The sequence below is a fragment of the Bactrocera dorsalis genome, chromosome 3 (genome assembly GCF_023373825.1).
Source record: "Bactrocera dorsalis isolate Fly_Bdor chromosome 3, ASM2337382v1, whole genome shotgun sequence".
NCBI classification, from domain to species: domain Eukaryota; kingdom Metazoa; phylum Arthropoda; class Insecta; order Diptera; family Tephritidae; genus Bactrocera; species Bactrocera dorsalis.
Window position 1 is genome coordinate 44,728,509 of NC_064305.1, and position 20,938 is coordinate 44,749,446.

General features: G+C 40.0%; 1 pseudogene; it reads left to right on the forward strand.

Annotated features, from left to right (window-relative positions):
• Window positions 1–7,676: 7,676 nt before the first annotated feature.
• Window positions 7,677–20,233, forward strand: LOC125777594 (uncharacterized; annotated as a pseudogene).
• The last annotated feature ends 705 nt before the right edge of the window (window positions 20,234–20,938 follow it).

Consider the following 20,938-nt stretch of genomic DNA (forward strand, 5'->3'; position numbering starts at 1 on the left):
ACGGTTTTACTCTCACTTTTTTCAGTTAGTTAGTAAAATAAAAGTTAAATACTACATTTTGAGCATTATAACAAAAACTCAAACCATTAACCAACCTGCGCCAAAGATATGCAACAATTCAACTCCCAGATTTTCATGCCTAATTATTTGGTTTTTCGATTCTTACGGTTTTACTATCACTTTTTTTCGGTTAGGTCACGCAGCAAAATCCCTATCTTCTCCAAGCCTGCCGTAAGGAACTTCGTTCCAAAAACATAAATGATCTTTGCAATGTGTGGAAAGGGGAAAGTTACCCACTGTTTTATTCGCCATGCTTCGTTTCGCTTGGATGTGAACGTACTCATACAAATCTCTCAAAACCTCAAACTTTTCTATCAAAAGAAACGTCTGACCAAAGCAAAGCAAAAGTTCTACTTGAATCAGCCACAATTCACACCAGATTATATCAGCAATTTGCCGTTGAATGCCATCAAGATCATCGGTACTACAAGAGGCTGCCCAAGGGATGGTAAATGGACCATCTTCTCGTAAGCAGGTCTCTGCCTGGCCTCAAGAACCTAACACTCGGAGGCAGAGTGATAGGGATGACTGATATGGCCAAATATCTTTGTCTCACGCTGGATTCCACTCTGTGGGGGAAGCAGCATGTTGATCTGACCATGATCAAAGCTACGAAGGCACGTATGGTGTGCAATGCCTAGCTCGTAGATCTTGGAGTTGCAAGCCAAAAACAATTTTTTTCCACACCGGTGTTTGACCTTTGAAAGTTGCAAGAGAACAAAATGTTCGTGTACATTCAAACCTAGTTCTTTTTTACTTATTGTAAATTGAGACATTTTAAGCTGTTCGCCAACACTTATAATTTCTACACTTTTCAATTGAATGGGAGACAGCGTAAGTAGGAGAGAAAAAATTCAAGCTCATCAATATATTAATATGTTAAAAGAGGAAATTTTGGCGTTTCAATAAATTAAATAAATATTTTAATTATTTAGATAGAAATCAAGGCGAATTTTTTTAAACTGAAACTTTCTTTATTGCAGGTTAACAAGCCGAGAAAGACTCGTGAATGTGCACATTCATAATTTCTTCGGATATTGCATCGTTGTAAGATAAAAAAGTCTACAAGAAATTGATTTTGGTTGGTTATCGGTACTATGTTATCCGTTCTATATATAATTTACATAGTTTGGCATGCTTCGTTTACTAAATACTTCTACTATTGGTCTCTTACAGGATCTTATGGTGGATGACGAAGCCTTAGAGCTATGATTGCTCTTAGAGAATTCCTATTCAATGGAGAATGGTGTGGTAAAGAACACCAAAATTCTGCCAAAAGAACAACCCATGAATCTACTGAAGAATCGAGAAAAAATTACCCACACACGTGATATCTGTTTAAGGTCGTCTATGTCATCGAGGTGGTAGAGGCAGTAGCATTCGAAAATAATGTGCTGGTCACCAATTATTTTCAACTTACGAATTTTAATAATATACTATTTTTTTCCTTTTTTCCGATGGTTGTGCGATAAAGGTTTTGAGGCGCTATTCCATCCGCATTTAATAAACACTAAAGTATAAGGCATCGCAGGGTTAAAGTTAAACATCAAAAAAACGCTCGATATCGATATACGACGGTAATTTACAAGCATATCGTGCCATCGGTGTCTCGTGTGCTCAAGAATGAAGTGGATAAATTGGCGGTCAGTAATTGGAGGATGGAGTCATGTGTAGAAGCTGTAGAAGTGAGGAAAGTTCTGATCGTCATTCACTTGTGAGTGGCCAGAAACGATTCTTTTACATATGGCTCAAGCAGCTCACGACATGCAGTCCTAGACCAAGTATTCCCTGGGTAGCCAAAGAACATCCGTTTGAAGGCGAGCTAAAGTGAGAAGACGAAGCAGCCCTTCCACAGTGTTGTGCGCTAGTTTGGGACCCGCTATGTAAAAAACGCCGCTAATAAAAATTTTTCAGCAGCCTCGGATGAGGACCATCCTTTTGATGATGACCACGGCAAACGAATTAAAGATAACAATTTAAGAGCATGCAACTCGAATGTCTGGTCCTTTAATTGGAGAGGAGCCGCTGCACAACTGGTTGATGTCCTCGTTAAAGTGAAGGCTGACATCACCGTCGTGCAGGAAATGCTATGGATGAGCCAAGGACTGACGCGAGTAGGACTTTTTGACATTTAATACGGTGGCCATATAAAAGAGCGCAGGTTCGGTGTGGGATCCGTGATGAGAGAGAAAATCCGGCATCGAGTACTATCATTCACCCCGATGGATGAACAGCTAACCAAAATCCGCATCATAGCGAAGTTCTTCAAGATATTGCAGATTTGAGCCCACGCTCCGACAGAAGAGAAGAACGATGTGACCAAAGATGCCTTCTATGAGCGCTTGGAGCGCACCTATGAGAGCTGCCCCGCCACGGTGTCAAAATCATGCTTGGCGACTTTAACGCCAGGGTGGGCAAATTCAGTCTCTACGAGGAAACATTCCCAAATTAACGATGACTTCGCCGAAGCCCGAAATATATTTATCAGTAGCACAAGATTCCAGCATAGAAAAATGCATCAAGCTACGTGGCTGTACCTGGATCGAAAAGCCACCAAAGAGATCAATCATCTTGTCATAGACGGAAGACACGTCTCCAGTGTTAAAGACAGGCGTACGCTTCGAGGTCCTAAGATCGACTCGGATCAAGATTCGTACCCGCCTCCGTGTAGCAAAAAATGCAATAGAACAGCTGGTACGATGAGGAGTGCCGTGTAGCAGCAGAGAGAAAGACCTTGCAACGTTACAATCGACCACAACACGTGTGGAATGGGATAGATACTGAGATTTGAAGAAGAAAGCGGGAAACACTTCTGCAGCCTTCCGAATGCTAGTGAAACTACAACGCCAAGAGAAGACGTACTCGATTCCCCAATTAACGACGATGGAGCAGACGTTCCATTGGCCGACCATGAAGAAGTTCGAATAGCAATTACCCGTCTGAAGAACATCAAAAAGGTGGGGCCGATGGATTGTCGGCTGAGCTATCCAAACACGGCGGCGAAGAACTAATAAGGAGCATGCATCCGCTTCTTTGTAGAATATGGTCGGACGAAAGCTTGCCCAACGATTGAAATTTAAGTGTGCTCTGCCCAATCCACAAAAACGGAGACTCCCCAAACTGCGCCAACTACCACAGGACATTCTCGTCAACATCGCGTATAAGGTTCGTTTGAACGTATTGTGTGAAAGATTAAAACCCACCGTCAACAAACTGATAGGACCTTATCAGTGTGGCTTTAGGCCAGGAAAATCAACAACTGACCAGATATTCATTATCCGTCAAATCTTGGAAAAACCCCGTCAAAAGATAATCGACATGCACCACCTCTTTGGAATCCCCGCAAAAGTAATACGGCTGTGTAAACTGACGTTGAACATCACCACAATCTCCGTCAGGATCGGTAAGGACCTCTCCAAGCCGTTCGATACCAAATGAAGTTTCATATTAGCTGACTTCCTTTCGTGTGACTTCTTCAATTTACTTTTGGAGAAAATAATTCGAGATTCAGAACTAAACAAAGAAGGTACCATTTTCTATAAGAGTGTACAGCTGCTAGCGTTCGCCGATTATATTGATATCATTGGCTTCAACACCCCACGCCATTACAACTGCTTTCTCCAGAATGGCTAAGAAAAGAACTTCCTATGCTTCCCCCGGCAAGTACTGCATCGAATACTTTTAGAGCTGGAGTGTTTTCTTCCATATGTACGATATGACTGTATTTTTCTTCGCTGAACTATGTCAATATCGTCGTATATCTCATTCAGCTCATCGTTCCAATCAATGCGATATTCATAATCTTTCGCAGAACCATTCTCTCGAAAACTCGCAACGTCGACTCATCAGTTGTTATCATCGTCCATGCCTCTGCTCCATATATCAGGACGGGAATAATGAGCAACTTATGAAGTTTTGTTTTTTTTCGTCGAGAGAGGACTTCACTTCTCAATTGCGTACTTAGTCCGAAGTAGCAACAGATATGCTGCTTTGGATTTCGAAGCTGACGTTGTGGTTGGTTGTCACCCTTGTTCCAAGATAGACGAAATTATCTACGAGTTAGAAGTTCCGACTGTCAACAGTGACGTGGGTGCCTAGTTGCGAGTGCGACGACTGTTTGTTTGATGACAAGAGACATTTTGTCTTGCTCTCGTTCACCACCAGACCCATTTGCTTCGCTACTTTAGCCATTCTGGAGAAAGCAGAACTAACGGCGTGGGTGTTGAAGCCAATGATATCAATATAATCGGCGAACGCCAGCAGCTGTACACTCTTATACATAGAAAATGGTACCTTCTCTGTTTAGTTCTGAATCTCGAATTATTTTCTCCAAAGCAGGTTGAAGAAGTCACACGAAAGGAAGTCAGCTATCCGAAACTTCATTTGGTATCGAACGGCTTGGAGAGGTCCTTACCGATCCTGACGGCGATTGTGGTGTTGCTCAACGTCAGTTTACACAGCCGTATTACTTTTGCGGGGGCTCTAAAGAGGTGGTGCGTGTCGAGTCTCTTTGGCGGTTTTTTTCCAAGATTGGGCGGATGATGAATATCTGGTCAGTTGTTGATTTTCCAGGCCTATAGCCACACTTGTAAGGTCCAATCAGTTGTTGACGGTGGGTTTTAATCTTTCACACACTACGTTCCATAGAACCTTATACGCGATGTTGAGAAGGCTTATCCCACTTTAGTTGGCACAGTTTGGGGGATCTCCCATTTAGTGGATTGGGCAGAGCACATTCAAATTCCAATCGTTGGGCATGCTGTCGTCCGATATATTCTACGAAAAAGTTGATGGATGCTCCTCATCAGCTCTTTGCCGCTCTCCCACCACAAATCTCACACCGAACTTTCCAAGTAAGAGACTAAACATTCCCAATGCATGCCCTTAAATTGTTATCCTTTGTGCGTTTGTCATTAGGGGGTTTTTTGCGTAGCGGGTCCCAAACCCAGCCACTGTGAAGGGGCTGTTTCGTCTTCTCACTTTAGCTCGCCTACAAACGGATGTTCTTTGGCTACCCAGAGGATACTTGGTCAAATACTGGAAGTCATGAACTGCATGACTCCATCAATAATATATGTATGTATTTACTTTGAAACAGTGAAAACAGTGAGTGCAGTTTGCTTTTTAAATACAAAAAGGCAAGAAAACCAAGCTTTTTTCGTAAACAAAAGTGGCTTAAGAACTTTTGTTTTCACTGCGTAATTTTAAAGAAGGGGCAATGGAAAAAATGCAAAACTTCTTTTAAACAATTCGATTTTATCCTCCGGATATACTATATAGTATATTTATCACATTTTCGTTTGTCTCGTCTAAATAAACACTTAAATACTATGTAGGAATAAAATAACGGCTTGGAACCTTTTTGGTTAACGTAACGCGGTGAATATTCGATAAATCAAGCTTTACATATTACCTTATGGGAGCTGAGTCACGGTAGAGTCACTTTTCGTGAATTGTCAGATAAATTTGATGTTTCAAAAGGGACCGCCCACAAAATTGGCAAGATGAAAAATTAAAAATGTGAACCATCAATTTCCTAGCAGCAAACAGTTATGGAGCGTTTCCAAGCGAGTCGGCCTAATTGTCTAGAACTATTTTAAAAATTTTAAATATTTCCTATGTTTTTGGCGTATACGACAGCACATTTCGTTTCTTAGATGTTTTCAGCGGCTACCCAGGGAGCTGCCATTACGCTAACGTATGGGAAAATATTTCGATATACGAAGGAATTATGTGGCAGTTTTCGGAGTCTTCAGTCTTCTCGTCCCTACTCACATCAGCGCTATCGGTTATGGAGCTTTGAAGGTTTTTGGCTGGCGGTTGTATGGATTGCCGCCTTCCGTAAACGTCGTTAAGCTCTTCATAAAAGTTTAATTTAGTTTCAGGCTGGAAAAGACAATTAAAATATTATAAGAATAATTAATTATAAACGAAAATAAACAGCGATTTCGTTAACCTCACTTCTTCCTTCACAAATTTTACTGTTGCCGATTTTATCCGCCCGCATGAAATGTCAAAAAATTGCTCAACGCTTAATATTTTCAAAAGTTGCCACAGTTTTGAGTCGAACTAAGAAGAAGAAGACTAGAACATACCCTCTGTTTTTTAACAATTAAATAAAGCAAAATAATATAAGAAATGCAAGGCAGGTCGCCTCCAAGTTGGTGCATCCTGGGTAACGCTAAATGACCTGTGGCCTTCACGGCCTAACAACTCCCTGTACGTCTTTAGCTTTGGACTGGTTTTTGAGAAACTTTTTATTGGATTTGGTAGAACCCTGGGCTGGTGGTGGCGGCATTCTGACACCTGAGTACGATGAGGTGACACTCATCAGAAATGGCTGACAGGCTAATGTCGCAACTGCCTCCGTCCCGTTAAAACCCTGGCAGGCCTCAGAGTACGTTGCCCCCCGTCGTCGTTAAGTTGGCGTGGTAGGTGTATGTTGAGATGACTCCTTCTTTGCGCTGTTCGGCTCTGAACATATTGCCTCATAAGGGCGTACGTCAACCCTCGCCTTGGCCTCGTCATCGAGACAACCTTGGGACCATAAAAGGCGACTACCTGCCGGGGACCGATAGCGGCTCTGAGTGGGGACCCTTTTTGCATAGACAATCATAATAATTTTAAAAATGACGGAAGTACGACGAAGGGAGGTGAAGGGCTGTCGAAATCGGCACCTAGATCCAACCCAGGCGGGGATGCTGCTCCTATGTCTCCTCAGATAGCAGGCTGGGGGTAACCGGCGCTAAACCGCCGGCAACAGAAGTAGCGAAGGGTGGATCCTTCATACGCGGCGGAATCGCCAGCACTAGCAGGGGAACCTCAGCTAGATTTATGAAGGGATCCACAGGGGGAAAAAGCACAGCAGCTTTAGCTAGAAAGCTAAAGTCAGACCGTCGATTGGCGGCCAAAAGGTTTCTGAGCAACATGCTAGTACACTTGAGTGGGCCAAGAAAGTGTTGAGCGAGGACGATAGCGTAGGACCGGAAACCAGCAGGACAGAACCGGCGGTCAAGCGGCAGAGGTCGCACGAGGGAGAAACCTCCCTTGTTAAGAAACCGCGAACAGGAAAGGCGCCAACCTTTAGCGAAATCGCTAAAGGCGCTGGGGCCATAGTACTGGGGGTGCTCGACCGTAGTAGGGAGGACGGAGCCATCTCCCATGATAAATGGAAGAGGGTAGCGGCGGCTATCTCATCGGTGTTCCTAAGGGTGGTCAAGGAAAACCCGGGGCCACCCCCAAAATGTGTGAGTGCCGGTTGGAACCAGGGGCTGCACAAGCTCACAAGTTGTGCTGATGAGAGATCGGCCACCTTATACAAGAAGGCAGTATCTCAAGTGGGGGAGGTCTAGAAGGGAGCCAGACTGGAGGCCGTGGCCAAATAGGATATTCCTCTTCGTCCTAGGGCTCGCGTTTGGCTGCCGGCCGAACCTTCCAATCCGAGCGAGATCGAGGAAATCCTCAGATATTGTAATCCCTCACTTCCGACGCAGGACTGGAGAATTTTAAGGCTGAAGAGAACTGATGAACCGTATCGGCAATCGCTGATAATGCTAAACACGGGATCCATCGGTCCTCTCAGCAAAACAAAGGGAGCCATAAGCTATGGTTTTGAGATGGTAGTGCTGAAGGAACTTTCATCTGATGCCAGGGCTGATGGCCCCCAAGCTGCGGTGGCTGCGGTGGATGTGACAAGGGGTACTGACGGTCAAACGACCGTAGAAATTGATGCGTCAGAGGGCGCCGACGGTCAAATGGCCGTGGAAGTGGTCGATCCGAATCTCTCGGATGTGGCGAGTGTTGGGGGCGGTTCGTCGATTGGCGACTCCGTCTTCAGCCTCGAACAACTGTTCGAGGAAGTTCGGGTCGATCACGACTTGGGCGCTGAAATAGCGCTCCTGGAGGAAAGTCTGAAGGATGAAATTCCTCCAGATTAACCTCCAGCATGCGAAGGCGGCATCCGCCAATCTATTGCTCCGTCTGGAACAAGACGGAGCTGATGTCGTCCTGATCCAGGAACCGTGGCTGACTGGTAATGGGATCTCTGGATTGAGGACAAAGAGCCATAGGCTCCTGACGGCCAAGGATGCAGGTAGGAACAGAGCCTGTAGGCTGGTAAGGAATGAATTAACGGTATTTCTTTTACCTAATTTCAGCAACGCTGACATAGTGACAGCGAAATTGGAGTGCGACGCCGGAGATTTCTGGCTTATCTCCGCATACATGCCACACGATGATGTGGTGGAGCCACCTCCCTTACTGATGAGGAGGACCTTAGCCGAAGCATCAAAAACTGGTACTGACGTCATCATCGGTTCCGACGCTAACTCGCGGCATCAGATCTGGGGAGGCTCAGATACCAACAGTAGAGGTGAGTCGCTTTTTGATTTCATTATTGGCGAAAATCTTCGCATCTGTAATAGAGGAGACTCTCCTACTTTGGTGACCGCAGGCAGGGAGGAGGTTCTCGACCTCATCCTAACCTCACAAGCGATTGCCCCGCTGATATCGAACTGGAGGGTCCTCGACGATCAATCCTTTTCGGATCACAGGTACATCGAGTTTAGTCTAGCCGGAGAAGGTCCGCCTAGGAAATCTTTTAGGAACCCTCGGAACACAGACTGGGAGGGTTACCGCAGGAGGCTTCGGCAAACTCTCCCACGCTCACCGGGGGTGGACTCGTTGGCCACTACCGATGCGGTGGAGGAGTGGGTTGAAGTCTTCAGCTTGGCGTGCAAGGCTGCGCGGGAGAGGTCTTTTCCACTGAGATCGCCGAAGGGCAAAGAGAAACCTCTATGGTGGACTACGGAGCTCTCAGATATCAGGGCGTCTTGTAGACGGCTTTTCAACAAGGCCCGCAGAAGTGGGTTATCTGAGGACTGGGCTTTGTATAAAGCAGGACTTTCAATATATAAGTCCGAGTTAAGGAAGGCCAAGAGGACTTCGTGGAAGTGCTTCTGTGAAAAAGTGGAAGGCTGTCACGAGTCCTCGAGATTCTGGCGTATTCTCGCAAAAACCCCAGTGTCCCTGGGGTATCTCAAGGACGCAAATGGGAAGTGGGCCTTCAGTAGCGAAGAAACACTTCAAATGCTTCTCGACGCTCACTTCCCGAGCAACATGTCCTCTGTGAGGGGATCTCTCGGGGTGCCGCATGACGATTGCGCGGCCTTTGTCGGCATCCTGGATGAGCGACACTTGACGTGGGCGTTTAACTCGTTCAAACCATTCAAGTCCCCGGGACCAGACGGCATCATACCAGCGCAGCTGCAACAGGCTGTTAAGGTGTCATGCAGCTGGTTGGCACAGATGGGAGGTATTCGCCCGCAACCGGCAGATACAGTGAAATATTTGGGGCTCATACTGGATAAGAGGCTTTCATGGAAGCCGAATATCGAGGAGAGAGCAAAAAAGGCAGCTATTGCCTTATACTGCTGCAGAGGAGCTATTAGCAAAAGATGGGGTCTCTCACCGAAAGTGGTCCTCTGGCTCTATGACACCATAGTAAAGCCCATCTTGTTCTATGGTGTCCTCATGTGGTGGAGGGCTTTAGGGAAGACTACACTGACCAAGAAACTCGAAAGCGTTCAACGGGCTGCGCTAATTAGCATATGTGGTGCATTAAGATCTACCCCAACCATGGCACTTATTGCAATTTTGAATATAACGCCGGTAGACATTGCCGGTAGATGCATAGCCGCGAAGGTAGCTATCAGAGAATCTGGTTTCTTAAAGGAAAGTGCATCTGGTCATTCGGATATCCTTACAAACTTTGACTGCATACCGGATCATCTGGATCATGGAGTCGCCATACCGAACTCTGGCGGCTCCTTCTCTGCCCATATACCGATGAGGAAGATGTGGGTGGGAAGAAGCCGTTGGAGGAGAGGGGCAGCAAGCTTCTTCACGGATGGGTCAAAGCTTGGGGGGAAGGTTGGTGGGGGGTCTACTGTCGGGAGCTCTCCATCAACTCCTGTTTCAGACTTCCCGACTACTGTAGTACATTCCAGGCTGAGGTCGCAGTCATCAAGGTAGCAGCTGATTTGCTGCTACGGAGTGCATCCACCTTCGGAGAAGTGACTATTCGCTCAGATAGTAGAGCGGCTATATTGGCCTCGAACTCATTCGTAGTTCGTTCAGGGTTGGTCGAAGAATGTCTAACGTCGTTAGCTCTAGCAGCTAGAGTTTTTGTGATTAGATTGGTGTGGGTACCGGGCCATAGCGGAATTGCAGGCAATTGCATAGCTGATGAGTTAGCAAGGAAAGTAATCCCAGAATCATTATCGGTAGAATGGGAACGGATCGGTGCTCCTGTTTCTTCTTGTGGTCTACTACTAGATAGCTGGGCCACGCGGATGCTCGTCCAATGCTGGGCCAGCACCGGCACCTGTGCGGTTGCTAAAGCCTCCTGGCCCAGAATAGATCGTCGGAGATCCAATGATCTCTTAGCCCTCAGTAAGGCTAACCTCTCATTGTTAGTGGGTCTTTTAACAGGCCACTGTCCTCTTGGCCTACATGCGGTAAGACTGGGAATCTTACCGGATGCCGACTGCAGAAGCTGTTTGGAAAAAGATGTGGTAGAAACAAGCCAGCACTTCCTGCTTGACTGTCCCGCTTTTGGGAGGTCAAGACTCAGACACTTGGGGACGCATACCTTTGGACACCCTACCGAACTGGCGGGTGTTGAAGTTAAGCATCTGTGTAACTATATATTGGCTACAAAGCGTTTCGCCAATCTGTAAGTCCGAACACGGGAGTTCCTTTTCAATGGCATCACAAAGGACTAACTGTTAGTCTACGTGGGATCTTTGATCAGCCATCTTACCTAACCTAACCTAATATAAGAAATACTGAATTTTATTTAAAAGAATTTAAATTGTTTTTGGTAATAAAACGGTAACCAATATACTAACCTATAAATTTATCAGAAGTAAAAAATGGGTAATAAATAATATAACATATCGGAAAAATCAAGGTAACAGATATGCTTGCTACTGGTAACAAATAGGTAACATGTTAATATTTTAAAGGTAACGAAAATAATAACACTAACAGAAATTTGGGTAGCAAATACTTTTTTTACGTATAACACATAGGTAACCTATTCGCTTAAAAAAGTTTTTGTTATCCTTAACAGACTGTAAACAGATTTGATAACTAACGTATGTCATTATATTAACCAAAACATAACAAACAAAATACGCATATAAAGGTAACTTAGATCAAGACATGACATGCTATATTTGCAATTGGCTAGAGCGAGAAAACAATTCAACATCAAATGGCGATGTCTTACTTCTTTCCACTCTCTGAACAAAAGTAAAAATAGTCTAACGTAAGAAAAGTGAACAACAAGTCGCTTACTCATTTGCTAACAAATACCCGTCTTGCAGGGTACATATCTGTATTTCTTCATTTTCTGCAGCCTAAGAAGTAAAATTGACATTGTTAAAATATAATTTTTAATGGTCAGCGTTATAATAAGGATATAAAATGTATGGCCATTTTCACAGTAACTTGCCGCTGATGCTTTTATTTAGGGACGGCAAAATTTTGCTTAGCATCGTTAATTGATTCATCTTCCCCCTCATAATTAAACTGTCTTTTATACTATGTTCGGACCGACATTGAAAAAATTTTGAAAACACATTTGTATGTTGTCGTTCGGACCGACAATGTGTGTTTTCGATGAGTTTTCACTGACAACTATCAAAAGCGGCATTCTCTTGCTCTTGCAAAATTGCACGATGACACAAAACGCAAAAATCCTATACCGAAATATGCGAGGCCAAGAGAGCACCCACTGCAGAATCTAGTGATAGATGACGGCACGAAAATAAATATGGGTTTTGGTCTGACATATTTTACGGCCATTGCAAATAATTTTCTGCGTGTGTTTGTTGTTGTGCCAATGCACCAAAGGGAAAATTCTGCAATTTCTGCACGGTGAAAGGTTTTGCAAGAGCAAGAGAATCCCCCTAATATGAGAATATCAAGCGACAGCTGTATTTGTATATGAAATTTAAACAAATATCAAGTGACAATATAGGGCCGGCAAAACATGTCTTCCAAAAACATCGATTAAACTAGAGCAGGCACCGATTATAATGAGTGGAATGTAAGTTTTCAAGTAGTTTTCAGCGAAAACTGTGTTTTCGTTTGACAGGTTTTACATGGATGAAAACACAAGTTTTCGTGGAAAACCAGTTTTTCCCACGAAAACATGTTTTCGATGTCGGTCCGAACATAGTATTATGTTTTCTCCAGCAAGATAAATATACAAACACAACTACTACTGTTACTAAAACTAATAATAATTTTAATAATTTGTATTAAAAGGCGAATATATAAACTATGAGTTTTTTTTGTATACAAATGAAATAAATTAAGTAATTTTGAACATTATTATTTATTTTATTTAAATAAAAAAATTATGTAAAAGGTGTTAAGAAAATTTGCGGGAAGGATTTAGCATACCGTCCCAGGATTTCGGGAATAAAATAGGTATGGTCGGATAGAAGAGCTTCTCCAGATGAAGAATATATATGTATAGTTATAGCCGCAGGAAGCTTATAGTTTTCGAGATATTCGCGTTTAAAGTTTAAAATTGCCACTATTTGAAGTACGTATTTTCTCGATATAAAATTAGTTTTGCACTTATATTATCACTTTTATATCCACCAGCACTTCGCTTATTCGTTTGTACACATTTATTTAACACTAGCTGACCCCGCTGCCCTTGTCCTGCGCGAAGTTATGTGTTTTGAAATGAAAAAAAGTTAAATTTATCATTACGTTTTTTTTTTTAATGCAACGCAGCTTGATAAACAACATTTTTCGCTTCTGTTCCGGTGTACAGATTTTTTTTATTCTTGATCTGTAGAATCTCCCCTATCCGACCATAGCCATTTTATTCCCGAAATCCTGGGACGGTATACTAAAGCCGAACCAAATTTGTTAAAATGCCACCCCAAAATTCTATGCAAAACGGCGCGTTACCGAAGTTAGTTTTGGGTGCTCGGTTCCCCTTTAGGCCTATATCACCTATTAATAAATTTATTTACATAAATCAACAAAACGATAACAATTCATTAGTGTATAAAAAAAAACAAAACGATAAAATTATACATATAACGATTAAAACAAAACAATAACAATTCATATACTTAAAAAATATCACAGTAATATAATTATTTACATATATACAAATGCTTACATTTACATCCCAAATTTTAATTTTCCTTAAAAAAAACTGCTTTCTTATTTTAGAGCCTTTTTATCCTAACTGTTTACCAAAATTTATACTTTTTTATTTTCTATCGTAAGTTTAAGTTCGCTTATTGTAACCACTAAAAAATAAAAAAAATTGAAACCTATAGGTGTGAAACACACAAAATTTTATTATTAAAATTAGGGACAGAAAGGTATTTATTTAAAAATTTAGTTAAAAAATATATTCTAATTGTAATAAGGGGCCATCCATAAATTACGTCACATGAATTTAAGGACTTTTTAACACCTCCCCCCCTCCTTGTCACAAGTTGTCACATTTTGATTTAGCCCCCCCCTTTCGTGAGGTCACACATTTTCCAATTTTATGGATTTATCAAAAAAAAGGTTATTCTATTTATTCTTATATTTATTGAATAATCTTTAATAAAATCAACATTTCGTTAAATATTAAAGTACAGACACAACGAATGACTAGTCAAGAAATAATAGATACTTAATTATGCTAATTAAAAATACAAAACTTAATCATGTTGTGTCCATGGAATTTTGACCCACTCTTTTATATCATTTATTGCTGGTAAATCAGGCGCTTCATTTTCGTTCTGAATTCGGAGGACAGGAACATTTTTCGTATCAACATCGTCTTCTTCCATCCATAAAGCATCGCCATCATTCATTAAACAGAGAATCTCTCGGGCACGTCTAGCCGCAATTCTTTGAGGACGAATTTTCGCGATAGATAACAGCTCTTATTTTTTATGTGATTGTTTGTGTTGATTGGTGGCTTAATATGAAGATAAATATAGGCCACATTTGCTACACGATCTTTTAAATAAGTATGACTCGACACTAGGGCAATAACTATCATATGGAACTTGTTTCAGATGGGATGATGCTTGGAGATTTAATAATATCTGTAGTAATAATGGAGCAAACTTAGCGTTGTCATCACTCCCTGTGACTCCATAACCTTATGATGTCTGTTTAACCCTTCGTTGCATAGCATTGCATATATGCAATGTTAACTTCTCGTTGATCTGGCAGCTACATCGTTTCTTTATTTACAGTTATTTTTTCGCCAAATGAAATTTATATCTTATTACTATTCTCCTTTGGTAGAGTTTCGCAAAAATTCTTGAGTTTTTGTGAATATATGTAGTAAAGAGTAAACTTCTTTCTGATATATTAAAAATGCAGTGCTAATTTTTCATTATTTTTGTGAATTATTGAGAATGTATAATAAAATATTAGTATTTCTTATTAGTTTGGAGAGTTTCTTACCCAAATAGCAAATTCGGTCTTCACACGAACTATTTTTGCAAGAGTTATAATATATCATTGCACATGTGCAATACCATGCATTTAAGCCTAAAATTTTACTTGTAGGGCGCTTACTTATAATGATAGCGCACGATTAATAGAAAACCGGGATGAAAGCAAAGATGAGTATTTACTCGTAGATGATCTTGATGAAGCAAATTTTGAATTAGATATACATATATCAATACGAATATAAACAGCAAGAAGCAAACCAATCAATACATAATTTTAAAGAAGTTAATGTTATAATAGACGCAGGATGATTAGATCTCATGGAAATTTATGCGCTTGTCAAAAATAGCCAGAGAAATGAATGATATAGACAAACAAGATCTGAAAAAGTTTTTCGGATATATTGTGATGTCTATTGTTCAAATCCCTAATATTCGAAGATATTGGACGCCAAAAGTAGGCAAGAACTGAATACAGGACACTATGTCAGTGAATAAATGAAAAAAATAAAAGTTGTATGTTTTTGCTGGTATATCTGGATATAATTACAACTTCGAAATATATACTGTCCTAGAGAACAGCAGCATCAATAGACTTCCTGAGGAATTGATTTGGGATCAAGTCCCTACGCAGTTATAGGACTTCTAAGGGATATTCCCCCATAAAAGACCTTTTTTTTTTATATAAAAATTACTATACATTTTTTGGCACCTATGTAAACGTGGAATTTATTCACTGGGAACAGTTCGTCGGATCCGAATTCCCAATTTAAAGCTTCTAGACGAGATATTATGATGAAAAAGCATACGAAAAATCCCTTGAATATGCAAACGTGGATAACTTTCATATCGTAAATTTGACTCCAATCTACTATGGCAAAACTCTATAACTAGCAGTTGAACGGTTTGATGCGAAATTTGGACGGAAAATAACGGTCGCTTGCCCAATCGTTCTATCAAAGTATAACAAATTCATGGGGGGTGTTGATTTCCTAGATTCTTAATAGGCCGATACAAAATCAAAATGCTAATAATCTAATCTTATGCTTTATTCCTAAAGAATGCACCAGAGAAGTAGTCCCTTCACTGAAAATGAAGTACGGTTGAGCCACATGGATCCACTGTCCAATATGGGTGGACACTCGAGTCACTTGCCAATTATCAAGTTGTGACGGATATACGTACATATGTTAGGTGCAAAAACATGAAATTAATTTATGTTTCGGCAAATGAAGAAATTGTTTAAAAAAATTTCATATAGAATAAACTGAAATTTATTGTAAAAGTAATGAATTTACTTCTGTCCACTTTTATTCAATAAAATATCCATTTAGTAACTTCCTTGTAAATTTATTAGATTTGCTGCATGATATTGCATATATGCAATGTTACGTAACTCTGTTGCTAGAAACACGGCAATCATAAAATTTAAAATTTGTCATCTTATAATAGCCCACATTAAAAATATGATTCAAAAAATTTTTTATTCTAACGGAAATTAAAGCATGCAACGAAGGGTTAATTAACACAGGTGGTGGTAAAAATCCTTCTTTTAATAATTTCCAACGACTACAACGTCTTACACCGCAGCATGCAATAGTTTCACATTTAACTATTTTTAAAAAATATTGTGACTCACGTACATTAGCTTACCAAGTAGCATTATTTTTCAACATCATAGCCTGTTCAATATCTAGTCCAGTAACAGTTGGTGCAACACATTCAACAACGACTGGAAAATTATCAATGACTAACTGTCCCCAAAGGTCAGCCAACACATTGCCCGCACTTTCGAAGCTTCATTTTTCTAGATCTAAGTCAGTAGTTCGATTACTTGAATCAAGATGTGACCCAAAATCATCATTACTTAATAGTACACCAGTAAGTTCCCGACTGAGAGGTACCATGCGTGGGGCATTTGTAGCTATATAAATGGCATCTAAATGAAAATATTTAAAATGTTGTAAAGCTGAAACTATAACGCGGGAGATTTTGATTAATATTATAATAAAATACGATTCGCAGAAGAGCCCCAATGTTTACAAATTTATTGTAACGAACCCTGGACACGACGAGTATACCTCAGCAAGTTATACTTGTAAGAAGCAGGGGCAGAAAAAAGCTTCGTTACAACTTAAGTATTAAAAACAAAGAGTGTGTTTATAAATGTTTAATATTTTTTGTTTACCTATAAATTACACGTTTGTACATCACAAATTTTGAAATGTGATGTCACAAAGTTTTTGACCCCCCCTGCTCCTTGTCACACAATGTCACTTCTGAATGATACCCTCCCCCCCTTCAAGGTGTGACGTAATTTATGGATGGCCCCTAAAAAGGGCTAAAACTATTTTTGGGTCACAATTATCACAACACAAAAAGGGCCTAATATCTTTCTTTTTGTTAAAAAAAATATCTCCTAATCCCATTTTATGACAATTTCTGTCGAATTCTTCTAAAAATCTTGTTCTCAAAATTTTTACAAATGAAATAAAATCCTCAGGTGGCTTGACTAAGTTGCATTTGTCTATTTGATTTTGATGCATGAATATGAATTCGTCCGAAGGAATTTCATCTCCTAAATATGGTAAAGGCAGGAAACATGTGTGCAGTTTGAAAATTTTTAAATAAAAATAGCGGCAAAAGTAGCTAAACCCATTTTCTTGCAAAAAATTAATTTCTAAACTACTATCTAATGCGATTGATCTAACGAGATAGAGTTCAGGCCGTGGTTGAAAATCTTGCCAAGAAAGGTCATTCAATAGTGAATCATTACACACATTAAGTAGAACATTATTACTATGTTCCGAAATTACTGTAGCATCAGGTTCAAAAGGCAGCTCACAGTTTCCTTTTGTTACGACGTTTACGTAACGTAAGCCCCACGATTTCCTTAACAAACTAGAGAACATATAGAGCGTTACTCTAGTACCTCCTCTGCTACGAATCTGCCCAAAAAAATGTTCTAAACTGTCCTGACATAGTCGTCTCGTCTTCAAGTACGGAAAGCCTGAGTGTGACAAAAATCGCCACAATCGTCTTAAACTGTTAATATTTAACACCCACCCTTTTACGAGTATAAAACTAGAATTATTGGTTGTGTTGCTTTCTAAATCGTCTACGACCCGAATAGTTTTTAAAACTTGTTCTGCCTCATTTAAAAACTCTAACTGTTCAGGGGAACCTACAAACACTTTTGTAGAGGGTACAACTGCCTCAACGAAACTGCTATTTAAAGTATCAAATAATTTATTAAAAAACGAAACGAATTCCGCGGTATTAATAAAGCTCTTACTATTCGAGCTTAAGGTTCCCGAGCTATATAGGGACAACATACCAGAAGCGACCGTATTACTCAATACTTGAGACGCGAATTTAACCTTCATTTTTTGGAAGGTATTTGGATACATATGAGCATCGGTTAATTTATGCGTACACCGATAACTCGACTTAGAGTCGGTTTCATAAAAATGAACAATATCTGACCAGCTTATACGACTATTTTTAAAGAAACCCGTATTTTTTAAATTTTGTAAACAGTTACGACTACTTTTTATTAAATGGGGGCTATCGTAAAAAAATACACTTCCTTGCCATTAATATTAAAAAAGGCCGTGACGCTGAAACACCTAACAAATTAGCGAAATTCTGAAAATTGGTGCCCTGATCGCAAACAAAATGGCAACGAATTAGTCCTATATTTTGCAGTTGGGTAATGGCTTCAAGAATGTATTTCTTGAGGACATCCCTTTACAGGAACCTTTTACGAAAAAATAAGCCAATGGGTGGGACCAAGGCTCTGCACCTATACCTTGCACCATTATAGTCATTGCAGTAGTTGCTAATCTAGAAGTGCGATTTTCATTGCCATAATCCTATCACCCTATCGAATTTCCTATCATACTGCAAATGAAATTTCAGTGACATTTCATCACATGAAACCGACACGAACTTTTGTTCGAAAGTGAATCCCCTACTCCTAATCTCTAACGATTTTATGCTACTTTAGGTGCAACCTGGGAAACGGCGCCAGTCTGTAACAAAGTTTTGCAAAGTACTTTCGGATGGAAAATCTAATTGGTGCTTTAAGTGCCGATAAGCAACTGGCGATAGAAAAAATACACCCAAAGCTATCGTTTTCAAAAAATTGTCATATCGCCGACCATGGGTACGGCGATTACTATTTATAAAACTACTCCTAATGCAAGCACCTAACTGAGGTGGAACTTTACTACAAACTAAAGAAAGAGGGTCGACTGTTCCCTCAATGAACTATTCCTTAGCTGTTCCCTACATCTTTCTAACTCTGCGGCCATTTCAACTAACTGGGCCTTTAAACTTCTATTTTCCTGCTCTTTTTCATCTAACTTTATTTTCAAAACCCTATTCTCTTCAATCTCATTTTCAATACTTGGAAAAAACTGCCTCGATGCATTTTGTGCATTTGAGACAGCTTCTTCAACTTGGGGAGCAAAATCTTCTAGACCCAATAAAATTTTATTTTTTAATTCAGAATTTGGGACGTCAAATGTAAGCTCAACTTTTAAATTTATATCGGGAACGGCCCTCGAACGCAATCCCTTTTCAAAGCGCATTTTTTCATCGAAAACACCTAAACGGTTGAGCCAACATTTATGCCTATTAAAAGAAACAAAATAAAATACAAAAAGGTAAAAATTTAATTATAAAATATGTATTATAATAATAATAGTGCAAAAAGTGTATATGTAATGAATATTTAAAGTACGACTTTTTTATAACTATCATAAATATTCAATTATAAATCGTTAGTTTAAAATAATTTTTTTAATTAATGAACAGCAATGGCAATAAATTGACAGTTACGCTCTGAACAAGTAGAGCGCGACAGAATGCAAACGACATTTGTCAAATATTAAAATACACGTGTTCTTAAGGACACAGTTATTGGGGCAACTGCACGACTACATAACTGTGTCCATAAGACCGTGTGTATTTTAATATTTGACATATGTCGTTTGCAGTCTGTCGCGCTCTACTTGTTCAGCACATCACAATTAAAAACACACGGAAATTCAATTTCATTATCCAAAATTACTATTTTCATTGCACAATCGAAACACTGATTTCATCGAAATTTTTCACAAATTCACAAACACTTTTTGCATTTAATGTTTTTCACTCACCGTTCGAGGTCTGCAAATTTATTTAATAAAAGTTAAAATACTATATACTCACTTCTTTCAATTTACGTGCTGTTTCGCTATTCTGCGAACTAATGGCCGTCACAAAAGGAGACAAAAAAATGAAAAATGTCTCCATTCGAATAATAATTTGGCGGGATTTTAATCTGGTCGTCCCTCTTTTCCAATTGCTAAACGTCAAAACCTCCTGAACTCGATTAGCTGTCAAAATTTAGGTGGTTTTGACGTTTTGGACATCTCATTATCTCTGTTTCAAATTATGAAATTGCTTGAAATATTGGTTGTCAGTCACTGAGAATTAACATACCATATGTTTTGTATGATAACTTATCTCTAATAACAGATAGTGTTCAGATTGAAAAACTACTCATGGGCACCGATTGCCGTTTACGTGGTCCCAATTTTCAAACACCAATTCAACCATCACAATGTGGTCTTAGCTTCCAGGGTAAAGATGGAGCACTTAAGCTTAATAAAAGCACTAATTGATTTTCATACCTTGTTACTGTTAAAGACATCCCAGGAAGTCAATAGGATGATTTCATTACTTTCAAGAGTTTTCTTGCAACGTCGAACTTCTGCTTTTTGTACATCTGGCTTGATAGACATCCAAGCTAATATTACCAAGAAGTTCCGCTCAGACTTCAATCGCTCTACATTTAGTCGTATAGCATTTAGTTCAAGTATTTTTCTGAACTTAATCCAATTCTTATTTCTTGAATTACGTCCTGAAGGGGTATCAATACCCACCTCCACCTCTACTATACTGAGAGACTATTTTAAATTTGGATGCTGAAACTAATCGGTACCCTAAATGCAACTAAGCCTCTCTTTCCAAATACATAAAATCACACCCTCAACACACTATACTACAAAGCATAAACCTGACGCTCACCAATGTACCACACAAGATCACCATTTACCATAACACCAGACACGATACGTTATTCAGACCAAAACTAAACTGACAACAAACAAAAAGGATTGTGTGCGAGTAGTTTCCCTTCTTAATCAATAGTCACGTCGTAGTGAGAGAGTATTTAGAGTACCTCACCCGTTGGTCATCCCCTCATAGTACCAAGATGCATTTTGCATCTGCGTACTGGACCTGTCACATTCCTCTCCTCCACTTGCGTGAAAATGCATATTGCCACCTTTCCGTTATCCATTGATCTTTTGAATTCCGCTATTAGC